Genomic DNA, 13,598 nt, shown 5'->3' on the forward strand with positions numbered 1-13,598 from the left:
ACGCATATGCATGCAAAAGGAGAGGATAGAAGATACTCTTACACACAAACGACACTTACGTCCTATTTCTATTTTTATTTCTTAGTTCATTTAGTAAGATTATATCGTAAACAAGTATTGCACGGGCATTTCTAATTCAAGTTTCAACCATTTGAAGATCATGGAAATGCAAACATAATCAAAATGCTTAATGTACAAATTATAATGCAAAAGGTACAAGCCTAACAAAGCACAAGACTGTCGGCAGTAACATGTAAGTGAAAAAGACAAGGCACTGAATATATAATCATTTTGATTTTAAATATATAACAATTATTGTAACGACCCGACAAAATCGTCATTGATGGTGCCGTTAACTTAGGTCACGTTACGTGGTCATAGTCCCTATATGAGACGCGTTTGACCAAAATTATGTCGCATTCATTTGAAACGTACAAGACTTACAAAGTTTAGTTTACCAAACGGTTCGACAACAAGTGTAAGTTTACAAAAGTTATAAAATATAAATGAAATAACTTGCGACATAATTAGTTTAAAATCACGGTTGATATAAATAGCGTAAGTATGTATGCTTTAAGTTTGAATTCAAAGGTGCTATCACTAGCGTATGCATGTATGCTTGACTCCAAGCAAGTAATCAAAGTGTGCAGAAGCATGTATCAAGTAGCCAAGTATGAACCTGAGAAACATATAGAAAACTGTCAACGAAAACGTTGGTGAAATCATATGTGTATTTGTAAACGTTATTTTTGAACCACAAGATTTAGTATTTCCATAAAGTTGATTATCCAAATAATTTGCATTCCAAAAGTTGTTATTCGCGAGCACCCAATTATCAAGGCTTAAAGTTTCTTTTACCCCATACACATAGTGTTAGAACCTACACTGTTTCTCAAAAATATATTTCATCCTCATAACGGTAGCGAACCGTCCGAATGAGGGTTCGTCATACCCGTATGGCCACTCAACATAAGTTCTCGCTTACACCCTGCAATTGTAACTAATGATAATCGAATTGAGGCTTTTTGTTCTAACTCGCACGTGGAATGTTTGTTTTCGTACTTGTGTTCAAAGTATAAAAGTAAGTAGTACAAAATGTAAACAAAGTATATGTTTCTCAGCCCACGATTTAAAAGAATAAAAGTTGTTGAAAAGGTGGGACTAAGATCTCACCTCGAGTGCAAGAGTATAAAGATACTTCACAAAGTAAACGTGTGCATGAAAGTTGTTTAGTTTTGACCTAAACAAGTAAGTTGTATCAATACCGGGTAAGACACAAGGTCGGTCGAAATGTGTTCAATTAGTCATATGGCTCGTTACGACTCGATTAATATAGCATGTGAATCACGTTGTCAAGTTTCATGCAAGAATCAAGTATAAAAGAATATTAGAAAGATTGCATAAGTATTTGGTTAAGTTTGACTAAAAGTCAAAATTTGGTCAAAGTCAACGAAAAAGTCAACGGGGTCGGGTCGGGTCGGGTATCCGACAATTTTTCCTCAATTAGTAGTCATATATAAATATAAACATGTTGGATAAGTTTCATGTTAATCGGAGGTGCGTAGCATAGTTAGAATTAAACAAAAATTGATAATTTTGGACAGCCATATTTCCACGCTTTAAGCCGCGCCGTGGCTAGAGGAGCCGCGTCGCGGCTTAACACTAGACAGAATGCCTGGGCTGTTTCATGTGTAGGCTCGAACCAAACTTCAAACAAACATAACTTATGAACCGTAAACATTCAAAACACGTATCTTATATCGTTAAAAAGGTAATTTAACAAAGAATACAACTAAACATATTTCATCAATCAAATCCATCATTTACAATAACCAAAACCTCGTCGAATGATCATTATTTAACGCTTCAAGCTCAAAAATGCAAATGGTGATTCGGAAATCCAATTTACACATACGATATGCCGTTTCGAAGGTAATTAAACATACATTGCTACTAAACACTTACTAACAACATCTCAAAGCATTCAATGCATCAAAAATTCATTTTAAGTCTATCAAACCCTAACCAAAAATCATAAAATCAACAATCATGCTAATGAAGTTTTTCTAAATCAACCTACATACCAAAACGAAGCTAACGATGCTAGTAACATATTTAATGAAAGGACCCGTCCTAATCCATCTGGACGAAGTCCATATCGATTACAAACGATTCACAATAGTTGATTACATAGCGAGGTACTTGACCTCTATATGATACATTTTACAAACATTGCATTCATTTTTAAAAGACAAACTTACTTTACATCGAAAATTGATGACATGCATACCATTTCATAATATATCCAACTATAATTGACTTAATAATAATCTTGATGAACTCGACGACTCGAATGCAACGTCTTTTGAAATATGTCATGAATGACTCCAAGTAATATATCTAATACGAGCAAATGCACAGCGGAAGATTTCTTTCATACCTGAGAATAAACATGCTTTCAAGTGTCAACCAAAAGGTTGGTGAGTTCATTAGTTTAACATAAATAATCATTTCCATCATTTTAATAGACCACAAGATTTTCATTTCTCATAAATATACGTCCCATGCATAGAGACAAAAATATTATTCATATGGATTGAACACCTGGTAACCGACATTCACAATATGTATATAAGAATATCCCCATCATTCCGGGATCCTCCTTCAGACATGATAATAATTTCGAAGTACTAAAGCATCCGGTACTTTGGATGGGGCTTGTTGGGCCCGATAGATCTATCTTTAGAGTTCGCGTCAATTAGGGTGTCTGTTCCCTAATTCTTAGATTACCAGACTTAATAAAAAGGGGCATATTCGATTTCGATCATTCAACCATAGAATGTAGTTTCACGTACTTGTGTCTATTTTGTAAATCATTTATAAAACCTGCATGTATTCTCATCCCAAAAATATTAGATTTTAAAAGTGGGACTATAACTCACGCATATAATTATTGTAAAACAGTTAATAAAGCATTTGCATGTATTCTCAGGCCAAAAATGTAAAGAGTAAAAAGGGCGAATGAAACTCACAATACGATATTTTGTAGTAAAAATATTCATTCGGCGATACTGAACAATGCAGGGTTGGCCTCGGATTCACGAACCTATATCATTTGTATATTTATTAATACATATAATCGTAATTAATCAATTTCATATATTATAATTTTATATATTATTTATTTAATTTGTATATATATTTGAAAATGATTATTATTTACATAGTTATATATATACATTAAAAATATCTAATTTGTTTTCTATGAATATGTATATAAATTTGATAATACAATATATTCATACTAATAGGTATTATTGCTTAATAGTATATTTTCATGTACTTAATAATATAGCAATTAAAAGTTGTATTTGGTTATAATGTTAATATTAACAATCCTATTATTTATAAAAAAATATAATATCAGTACTAATATTTATGAAAAATGATAATAATTTATATTACCTTCATAATAATAATAATAATAATAATAATAATAATAATAATAATAATAATAATAATAATAATAATAATAATAATAATAATAATAATAATAATAATAATAATAATGGTAATAGTAATACTACCTCATAGTAGTAGTCCTTAAAAAATGCCCAAGTCCGGGTTTGAACCCGCGACATTCCGCTAACCCGATAACATCCTTAACCATTACGCTATGTGTTTCAATTCTGAAATAACACCCAACTTAAATTGTTTTAAACTCTTACCCCTGTATCCTTCTTCTTCTTCTACAACATCATCACTGAAGCATATATCATTAGTACACCTCCATCATTCTCCTAATCATAAACACAATCATACTTAACTATCTTCTTGTTCCAATATCAAACCGGGTCTCGGCCTAATAAGAAACCAACTCACGGCCCAACTAGAAAACATAAAACGTTCTTGGCCCAATAACACAAAATTAAACGGCCCAGTTTTTCTAGTCCAAGAAGAATTCATTCGGCCCAATAATTAAATCAATCCCTATGTCCACTACTAAGCTCCTAAAGTTAAATAAGGCCCGGTTTTGTTTCTGCTTCTTTGTAAAAGCGTATCACCATTATTTCTAACTTCTATTATTATCATCTATCTACATATCTTCTTTCTATGCTCATCAACCGCAACATCATCATAATCATATAATCATACACTTTTGAACATAACTCATCGTCACCATCATCATCATAATCCTTTCATGTTACCATTATATTAATCATCATTATCATAATTATTTCTTGATTACCATAATCTAATCATAATCATCTTCTTAATCTCTAATCATCATCTTAATCTTCATACTCGCATCTTTCTTCACGATCGTGTTCATCATATCAAATATCATTATATAGTAATCGTTATTATTATTTTTGTCAAGAAAAAAACAGAAACACCTTCATGTGTAAAATCGACACTATCACACATATATACACAAACACATCTTTATAGTGTTATGTTTAAGTATATGTGTATAGAGGGAGTGAGATTTCAACAGGGAAAACAGGTACCAGCGTGAATGTGTATGCATGTATATATTTTCTTTTTCATTTGAAAGTAAAAGTGGCTTACAATAATAAAAGTTGTCTCCTACTCACAATCATCAACAATTAAAAAATAGAAACTGCCTTCTTTGTCCATCATGTTGTAGGATACCACCATTGACAATAATTGATTCTTAAAATTATCACTAGCAACAGTTTGACAAATAGAGTGATGATTCATGGTTCGATAATAACAAGAAACGAATGGTTTTAGTTACGAATTGGTAAAAAAAAATAATAATAGTGGTGATGAACTAGGTGTTGGGTGGTAAGGTTGAGATTTTGACTAACACATTAGCCGTAACGATCACGAGTGTCAGGTTGTTTTTGAGTGGTCCGTTTGACATGAAACAAAAGGTAACAGTTGTTGATCGAAACTGAAAGACAAGTATCGATAGCAGTAGTTCGCAACAGGAATGTCTAAATAGAAAACGAAGAAGAATAATAAAAAAAAAAATTATAACTATGATGAGGGTCGTGGTTCAATATGGGTGGTGAAGGTGTGGTGATCGAAGTGGTGGTGGTGAGTTTGCAGGTGGTAGTGGCGGTTATGGTGGTGAGGGTGGTGTGGTTCTTGTGATGATCAATAATCAAATAGCAGCGAGTAGTTCAAGTAATTTATGAGGATAAGTTGGAGCGGTTACGATGATAGTGGTTTTTGGCTCATAATATGGTGATCAATTCGGTGAGGTTGTAGTGATGGGTTATAAAATGGAACAAAGAAGAGAAAAAGAATAGAAGGCGGTGATGGATTTGGTAGTGTGGTCGCTTGAGGTGGCGGTTTGGTTGGAAGCTGAGAGGAAACAGAAAAACTGCTTAATGTAGTGTTTTGTGGTGATGGTGGATTGAAGAACAAAGTAAATGGGTTGTGTTGTCATCGAATAGTAGGAGGGACATATGAGTCTCGGTGATGGTTTCTTGATCGAATGATGAGAGAAACAAGAGAAGAGATGAAGTGGATTTTGTGTAAGTGTGTGCTTGTACATAAGTATGAGTTATATATATAAACATACTGTAGTAATTAGAGGAATATAGATAGATAGTGAGGATCAGATAATGGATATATAGTTGATGGAACATTCAACAGCAAAAGCAATTGTAATTACATGTAATTGTCAATTTGCAATAGTATTAAATAGTAATCTTTTCAATCATTAATCAATTCACGGATATTTCTCAAGTGGGTTTCATCAAGAAGATTGAGGTGGTAGTGATAGAGATGGTTGTAGGGTACTATCAATTAGAGAAACAGAAAGATGTTGGATACATAAATCTGTGGTGCAACTAACATATATATAATTATATATAATTATAATACTAATAGTAATTAATAATAAAAGTTAATAATAATATTAGTAACTCAAAGAAGAATTTAAAAGAATGAAACAGGATAGCCATTGTTTTACTTGTCCCATTATTATTACCGGCAGTTTTCTCGGAGTGCTAATTCATACTCCGTTGTTAATCAATGTCGGATAAAAGTACTTGGAAAATCCCAAATTTTTATATTAAATATCTTTATTTATTTTATTCATTATGATATAATTTTTTTTTTTGCCATTAACGGTTTAAAATTATTAATTGAAAGTTAAATTAATTATTAGCTCCCAACCCCAAGTAAAATATGCTAAGTGTAAAAATTAACAAATAGTTCCTAAATATACTTTTAATAACCCTATAATTTATATCACTCATTTTCGGATACCGTTTATTTTTAAATCATATAAGTTTGAGTTTAACTTGCTTAATATCAATTGTAACATCAAACGAGTGTTACATTCATTAAATATTTATTTTTAATATACTTTATGTATATATTTAAATATATGTATTTATTTACAAATAGTGGTTCGTTAATCGTCGGGAATAGTTGAAGGTCAATTGAATATATGAAATAGTTTAAAATTTTTGAGACTCAACATTACAGACTTTGCTTATCGTATCGAAATCATATACAGATTAAGTTTAAATTTGGTCGAAAATTTCCGGGTCATCACAGTACCTACCCGTTAAAGAAATTTCGTCCCGAAATTTGAGTGAGGTGGTCATGGCTAACAATAAAATGTTTTCATGACGGATATGAGTTGGTAAATAGAGTTTTATAATCATTGAGTAATATGGATAAAATAATTCGATTATTCGAATAGTAAGAATGAAGCTATCACAAAAGATTGAGATAGGGATTTAACTTTTGACGTAGTCACTGTTGAATTTCGAAATTCAAGGGATTTAAAAGAAAAATCTTCGAAATCTAAAAGATCTGATTCTTCGTTGAATACGGTAATTAAGATATCTTAAATTAAATGCGGATATCTGTCTCGATTGCTATGTCGGATACTCTTATTATAAATTTACCTTTACCATTCCATTATTTTCACCACTTCTATATTTTCTTTCCTTGATTTACATTTCCAAGGATTGTGAAAATGCTTAATCCAGTTCTGATCATTGTTCTTATTCTGACTATCGCAACATTCATTCTCCTCTTCCAACTCCCACCGAAGGAATCTGTTTTCTTCTACTTTGCTCTTGAGGTTATAGTGTTTTTAATTCTCCCGTGTCTTTACGTTGTGATAAACATTGGCATACACGGTTTGTAATTCCTGTGTTGTTATCGGGTTTTGTATACTCCTTTATATTTCGGGCTCTATGCTTTTGTTTTCACTTTCCGATTTTAAGTCAAGCGAATAATGGTCCAGAATTAATAGGTATGGATTTTTGACTGAACATACTTAAGGTTCTAAGTGAGATTGTGATAGCACGATCTTGATTGATTAAATTATCAGAATCACTGAGAATGGAACTATTAAGAATATAATTTCTTGATACATTCAGAGATTAAACAGAATGAAAGAGTTGTGTAACATGGCATATGATGACGTTATGATATGTGAATCATCACGTTCCATTAGAAACTCAGCATGACTTACTGTAATATAATCACGTTGATCAAGTGTCATTATATTATACTAACTCATGCTTCAGTTCCCAACACTTCTACACAATTCATTCATAATTTATACTTAGATTTTACAGAAGTTTCCAATATAATGGAATACAGAAAACACGAAGAGGTAGATAATTTTGGACAAGAATATTTATGAAAATATCCTCAGAAATATCTAAGATATTTATGATGATATTTTGGAATTTCTAAGTTCGAAGGTTGATGAAGAAAATTTTTTTTTTTTTTTGCAAGATTTTAACATGACTTCGGAGCAAGATATTCTCTAAAGATTTCAACGGATCCTGAATTACCTGGATTCTTTGAATATAGTGTCATTATTATTATGAAGGTAATCTTCATGGTTAGCTCAATCCATTTTTCAGTACCAAATTTTCTATCGAGAGTTCCCAACATTCCATTCTTAATTATCAAACTCTTGACCATTTAGACCATCTACAATTTTGCTGTTTCTTCTGCATTTAATGCTATCATATCTGAATCATTGGTTATCAATCCGAGGTTGTTTCAAGAGAATTGTATTTTTAGATGATTAAACGCTGATGGAAATATAGTGGAATATAAAAGGTTCCCCGGTAAGAATAAAAGAGCACGCATATATATCAAGGTTATAATAAGGCTAGTCCGACTGAAAAGCCGATGTTGATTTCCTGGAGCTGTGACAAAATTGACTAATTTGGAAAGAAATTGCAGAATTATTTTCGGTAATAACAATGCCAAAGGAGTTAGCACAGATACGTGTTAAACGTTTACTCAGGTTTTTGAGAGTTTTTCAGGTGCATAACTAAATGCATAAATCTTTCCTTCCGTAGATGAAGTGTGGTTGGTTCATCTTTTCGATTGAGGTGTTTTCAAGAATCCTGAAAGGTTTGAACGCAGATTGTAATCGTCAAGATACAAATGAGGTTTAAGATGAAATCAAGTGGCAACTTGAGAAAATATTTAACTGTAGTAGATGTAATTTATTTAAGATCTTTTAAGTCAAAATGTGTTGTAATTACTATTTCCTACTCTTTTAATACTTTTAATTGTCCATGATAGTAGTCTAATAGTTCAATAGTTCAACCAAAACTAGTATATTATAAGGACATAGTCATATAGGAATAGTTAGCTAGGAACAGTCAGCTAGGATTTGGTTGGTATAGGTTTAAAATTTTACGTAGTTAATTAATTGGTTACTAATCAATTTTATTTTGTTCATTATTTTCTTCATTATGCCACTTGTCAAATCTTAACTTGGATTTTGATCGGCAGAAACTCATATATGAAATTGAATTGGAATGAAAATGGTTATTCTTTGGTGAACAGATATGTGTATGTGTGGATTTGAGCACTATTGTTAATGACTGCTGATTCTAAATTGAAGAATGTACAGTGTAACTTATTAATGTGAAATCTAAATATTCCTCGGGTATTACCTACCCGTTAAAATATTTTCACCATTAACAGTTTGTACAAGAGAATCTTTTAATTACAATCTTTATGAAAATATATATACATATTTATTTTCTTCAGATGAAATCATGAATTTAATGAGTTAATATGATATTAAGCTCATTTGATTTTTGGTTAGAACTAGAATATATAATCTCTAAAACTTTTAGAAACCGCATATTCTTCGCAGAATATTTCTTCAATGAAGTTATGGATCAATACTTCATCGTTCATTGTTGTTGGTACTCCTTTGTATGTATGGTGCGTATGATGTTGATGTTCGTGGGACATATTGTGAAATTGAGGCTTGGGATGTGGATGTTGAGGCTTGTGTTGTTAGTGGTATTGGTGCTATTGGTGCTGATGCTGGTGGTGCTGTTGATGTCGGTGATGTTGCTGAAGCTGGTAATTTTTGCACCATAATTTCCAAAGCCACAACTCGAGCGTGAAGCTCGTTGACTTCTTCTACTAACCCTGGCTGGTTATCAGTGTGAGGTGGAGGTTGGATATCTTCTCTAGTTCCGTTAATGGTAGCCTCAAGATGAAAAATTCTCGCAAATAGGGTATAAACAGTGTTGCGAACAGGTTAGCCAGTGAGCGGGTCGAGTACTCCGATGTTAGGCGATAGATTCGGCTCATGATATGGAGTACCTTCTTCCTTTCTCCATAGGGTGAGTATGTCGCAAACTCACCCCCATTTTCTCCAGTAATCACAGTAGTTGATCGGTTGGTGCGCTCCCGTCACGCTGTCTTCGGAGTCAGATGAACTTGGTCGATTCGTAGAGGCCATCTTACGCGATCACAGAAAAGATTTTTTTTTTGTATGAAATGTTTAGTGACAGCAAATGATAGCTGGATGGTATTCTCAATGCATAATATGCATAGATATATATAGTACCAGGATCCCTTAAATTACGGAGAAATTTACGGAAAATATCAGGCAAAGTTTACCGTAATAGATACGCTAAGATATAAATTAGCAGATACGCTAAGATATAAATTTTGTCTATACACTATTCAGACAATCAATGCAGTAAGATGTGTCTAGACTAAGAATGATAAGCAGATAATTTCCTAAGGATGATAAGTAGGTAATTTTCGACACTAAATGATAAGCAAAACTTTTTACATGCAGACACGGTCGAAGTCCAGACTCACTAATGCGTCTAAACAACTTATCAGTTAGACACACTAATGCAGACCCGGTTCACTAAGACCACCGCTCTGATACCAACTGAAAGGACTCGTCCTAATCCATCTGGACGAAGTCCATATCGATTACAAACGATTCACAATAGTTGATTACATAGCGAGGTACTTGACCTCTATATGATACATTTTACAAACATTGCATTCATTTTTAAAAGACAAACTTACTTTACATCGAAAATTGACGACATGCATACCATTTCATAATATATCCAACTATAATTGACTTAATAATAATCTTGATGAACTCGACGACTCGAATGCAACGTCTTTTGAAATATGTCATGAATGACTCCAAGTAATATATCTAATACGAGCAAATGCACAGCGGAAGATTTCTTTCATACCTGAGAATAAACATGCTTTCAAGTGTCAACCAAAAGGTTGGTGAGTTCATTAGTTTAACATAAATAATCATTTCCATCATTTTAATAGACCACAAGATTTTCATTTCTCATAAATATACGTCCCATGCATAGAGACAAAAATATTATTCATATGGATTGAACACCTGGTAACCGACATTCACAATATGTATATAAGAATATCCCCATCATTCCGGGATCCTCCTTCGGACATGATAATAATTCGAAGTACTAAAGCATCCGGTACTTTGGATGGGGCTTGTTGGGCCCGATAGATCTATCTTTAGAGTTCGCGTCAATTAGGGTGTCTGTTCCCTAATTCTTAGATTACCAGACTTAATAAAAAGGGGCATATTCGATTTCGATCATTCAACCATAGAATGTAGTTTCACGTACTTGTGTCTATTTTGTAAATCATTTATAAAACTTGCATGTATTCTCATCCCAAAAATATTAGATTTTAAAAGTGGGACTATAACTCACGCATATAATTATTGTAAAACAGTTAATAAAGCATTTGCATGTATTCTCAGGCCAAAAATGTAAAGAGTAAAAAGGGCGAATGAAACTCACAATACGATATTTTGTAGTAAAAATATTCATTCGGCGATACTGGACAATGCAGGGTTGGCCTCGGATTCACGAACCTATATCATTTGTATATTTATTAATACATATAATCGTAATTAATCAATTTCATATATTATAATTTTATATATTATTTATTTAATTTGTATATATATTTGAAAATGATTATTATTTACATAGTTATATATATACATTAAAAATATCTAATTTGTTTTCTATGAATATGTATATAAATTTGATAATACAATATATTCATACTAATAGGTATTATTGCTTAATAGTATATTTTCATGTACTTAATAATATAGCAATTAAAAGTTGTATTTGGTTATAATGTTAATATTAACAATCCTATTATTTATAAAAAAAATATAATATCAGTACTAATATTTATGAAAAATGATAATAATTTATATTACCTTCATAATAATAATAATAATAATAATAATAATAATAATAATAATAATAATAATAATAATAATAATAATAATAATAATAATAATAATAATAATAATAATAATAATAATAATAATAATAATAATAATAATAATGGTAATAGTAATACTACCTCATAGTAGTAGTCCTTAAAAAATGCCCAAGTCCGGGTTTGAACCCGCGACATTCCGCTAACCCGATAACATCCTTAACCATTACGCTATGTGTTTCAATTCTGAAATAACACCCAACTTAAATTGTTTTAAACTCTTACCCCTGTATCCTTCTTCTTCTTCTACAACATCATCACTGAAGCATATATCATTAGTACACCTCCATCATTCTCCTAATCATAAACACAATCATACTTAACTATCTTCTTGTTCCAATATCAAACCGGGTCTCGGCCTAATAAGAAACCAACTCACGGCCCAACTAGAAAACATAAAATGTTCTTGGCCCAATAACACAAAATTAAACGGCCCAGTTTGTCTAGTCCAAGAAGAATTCATTCGGCCCAATAATTAAATCAATCCCTATGTCCACTACTAAGCTCCTAAAGTTAAATAAGGCCCGGTTTTGTTTCTGCTTCTTTGTAAAAGCGTATCACCATTATTTCTAACTTCTATTATTATCATCTATCTACATATCTTCTTTCTATGCTCATCAACCGCAACATCATCATAATCAAATAATCATACACTTTTGAACATAACTCATCGTCACCATCATCATCATAATCCTTTCATGTTACCATTATATTAATCATCATTATTATAATTATTTCTTGATTACCATAATCTAATCATAATCATCTTCTTAAGATATTGTTTTCATGGCTGACAATAAGAATGTTTTCATGACGCATATAAGCTGAAGATTAGGGTTTTATCATTATTGAGTAATATGGATAAAATCATTTGATTTTGTGAAGAGTACGAGTGAAGCTATTACCAAAAGAGTGAAATGAGAAAGGTAAAGTTTCGTCATATCGTTTGACGTAGACAGATTGATTTTCGAAGTTCAAGAGATATGGAGAAGATCTTAGTAATAAGATTTGATTAAGGAAATTTAGGATCCATTTTAAATGCGATCATCCATTTTGATTGCTCTGTCGGTTATTTTACTATAAATCCACTTCCTTCGTTTCCTTATAACTCACACCTTCTCTTCTTTCTCCCTCAACTCATACTTTAAAGTATTTGTCAATATGCTCCATCCAATTCTGATTCTTGATATACTCCTTACCTTCATATCTATCATTCTTCTTTTTCATCTGCCGCCGGAAGAATCTTTTACTTTTACTATACCCTTGGGTTTATAGTGTTTTTAGTTCTCCCGTATCTTTATATTGCTATTTGCATCGATATATATGGTTTGTAATCTCTACATTGTTGTTGGGTTTTATATCTTCCCTTATACTTCGATGTCTCTGCTTTTGTCTTCTATAATCATTGTCATCCCCAGTTAATGCTTTCTTTTATTTGCTGCAATTTATACCCCAATTTCTGTTTCGGTGCTTTGTCCTTTCGTTTCTTCTTCTTTCGATTAAGCACCGCTTGTAATGGTACAGAATTCGCAGATATGAATTTCGGAATGAACATTGTTAATGTTCTAGAAAGGAAATTGTAATGGCACAATCTTGACTTGTCAAATTACCAGAATACCTCAGAAAAGGCCGAATCATCAAGAAATATTTTCTTGATATTTTTAGAGGTTAAATAGAATACAAGAGTCGTATAACATGGCACATGATGATGTTATGATCTGTGAATCATCACGTTCCATTTAGAAACTCAGCATGAATTACTATAATATAATCACGTTGATCAAGTGTCATTATATTATACTAACTCATGCTTCAGTCCCCAACACTACTTCAAAAATATTCCTATTTTAAACTTCGAATGTTTTAAAATTTAGAAACTGGAATAGTTTCTTTTACGATGTAATACAGATAGCCCGAAGAGGTAAATGATTTCAGATAAGAATAATTATAAAAATATCTTCAGAAATATGGAGGATATTTATAATGAAAGATAGGATGATATCTTAGAA

Source organism: Rutidosis leptorrhynchoides, chromosome 6, assembly GCF_046630445.1.
Source record: "Rutidosis leptorrhynchoides isolate AG116_Rl617_1_P2 chromosome 6, CSIRO_AGI_Rlap_v1, whole genome shotgun sequence".
In the NCBI taxonomy this organism is placed as follows: Eukaryota; Viridiplantae; Streptophyta; class Magnoliopsida; order Asterales; family Asteraceae; genus Rutidosis; species Rutidosis leptorrhynchoides.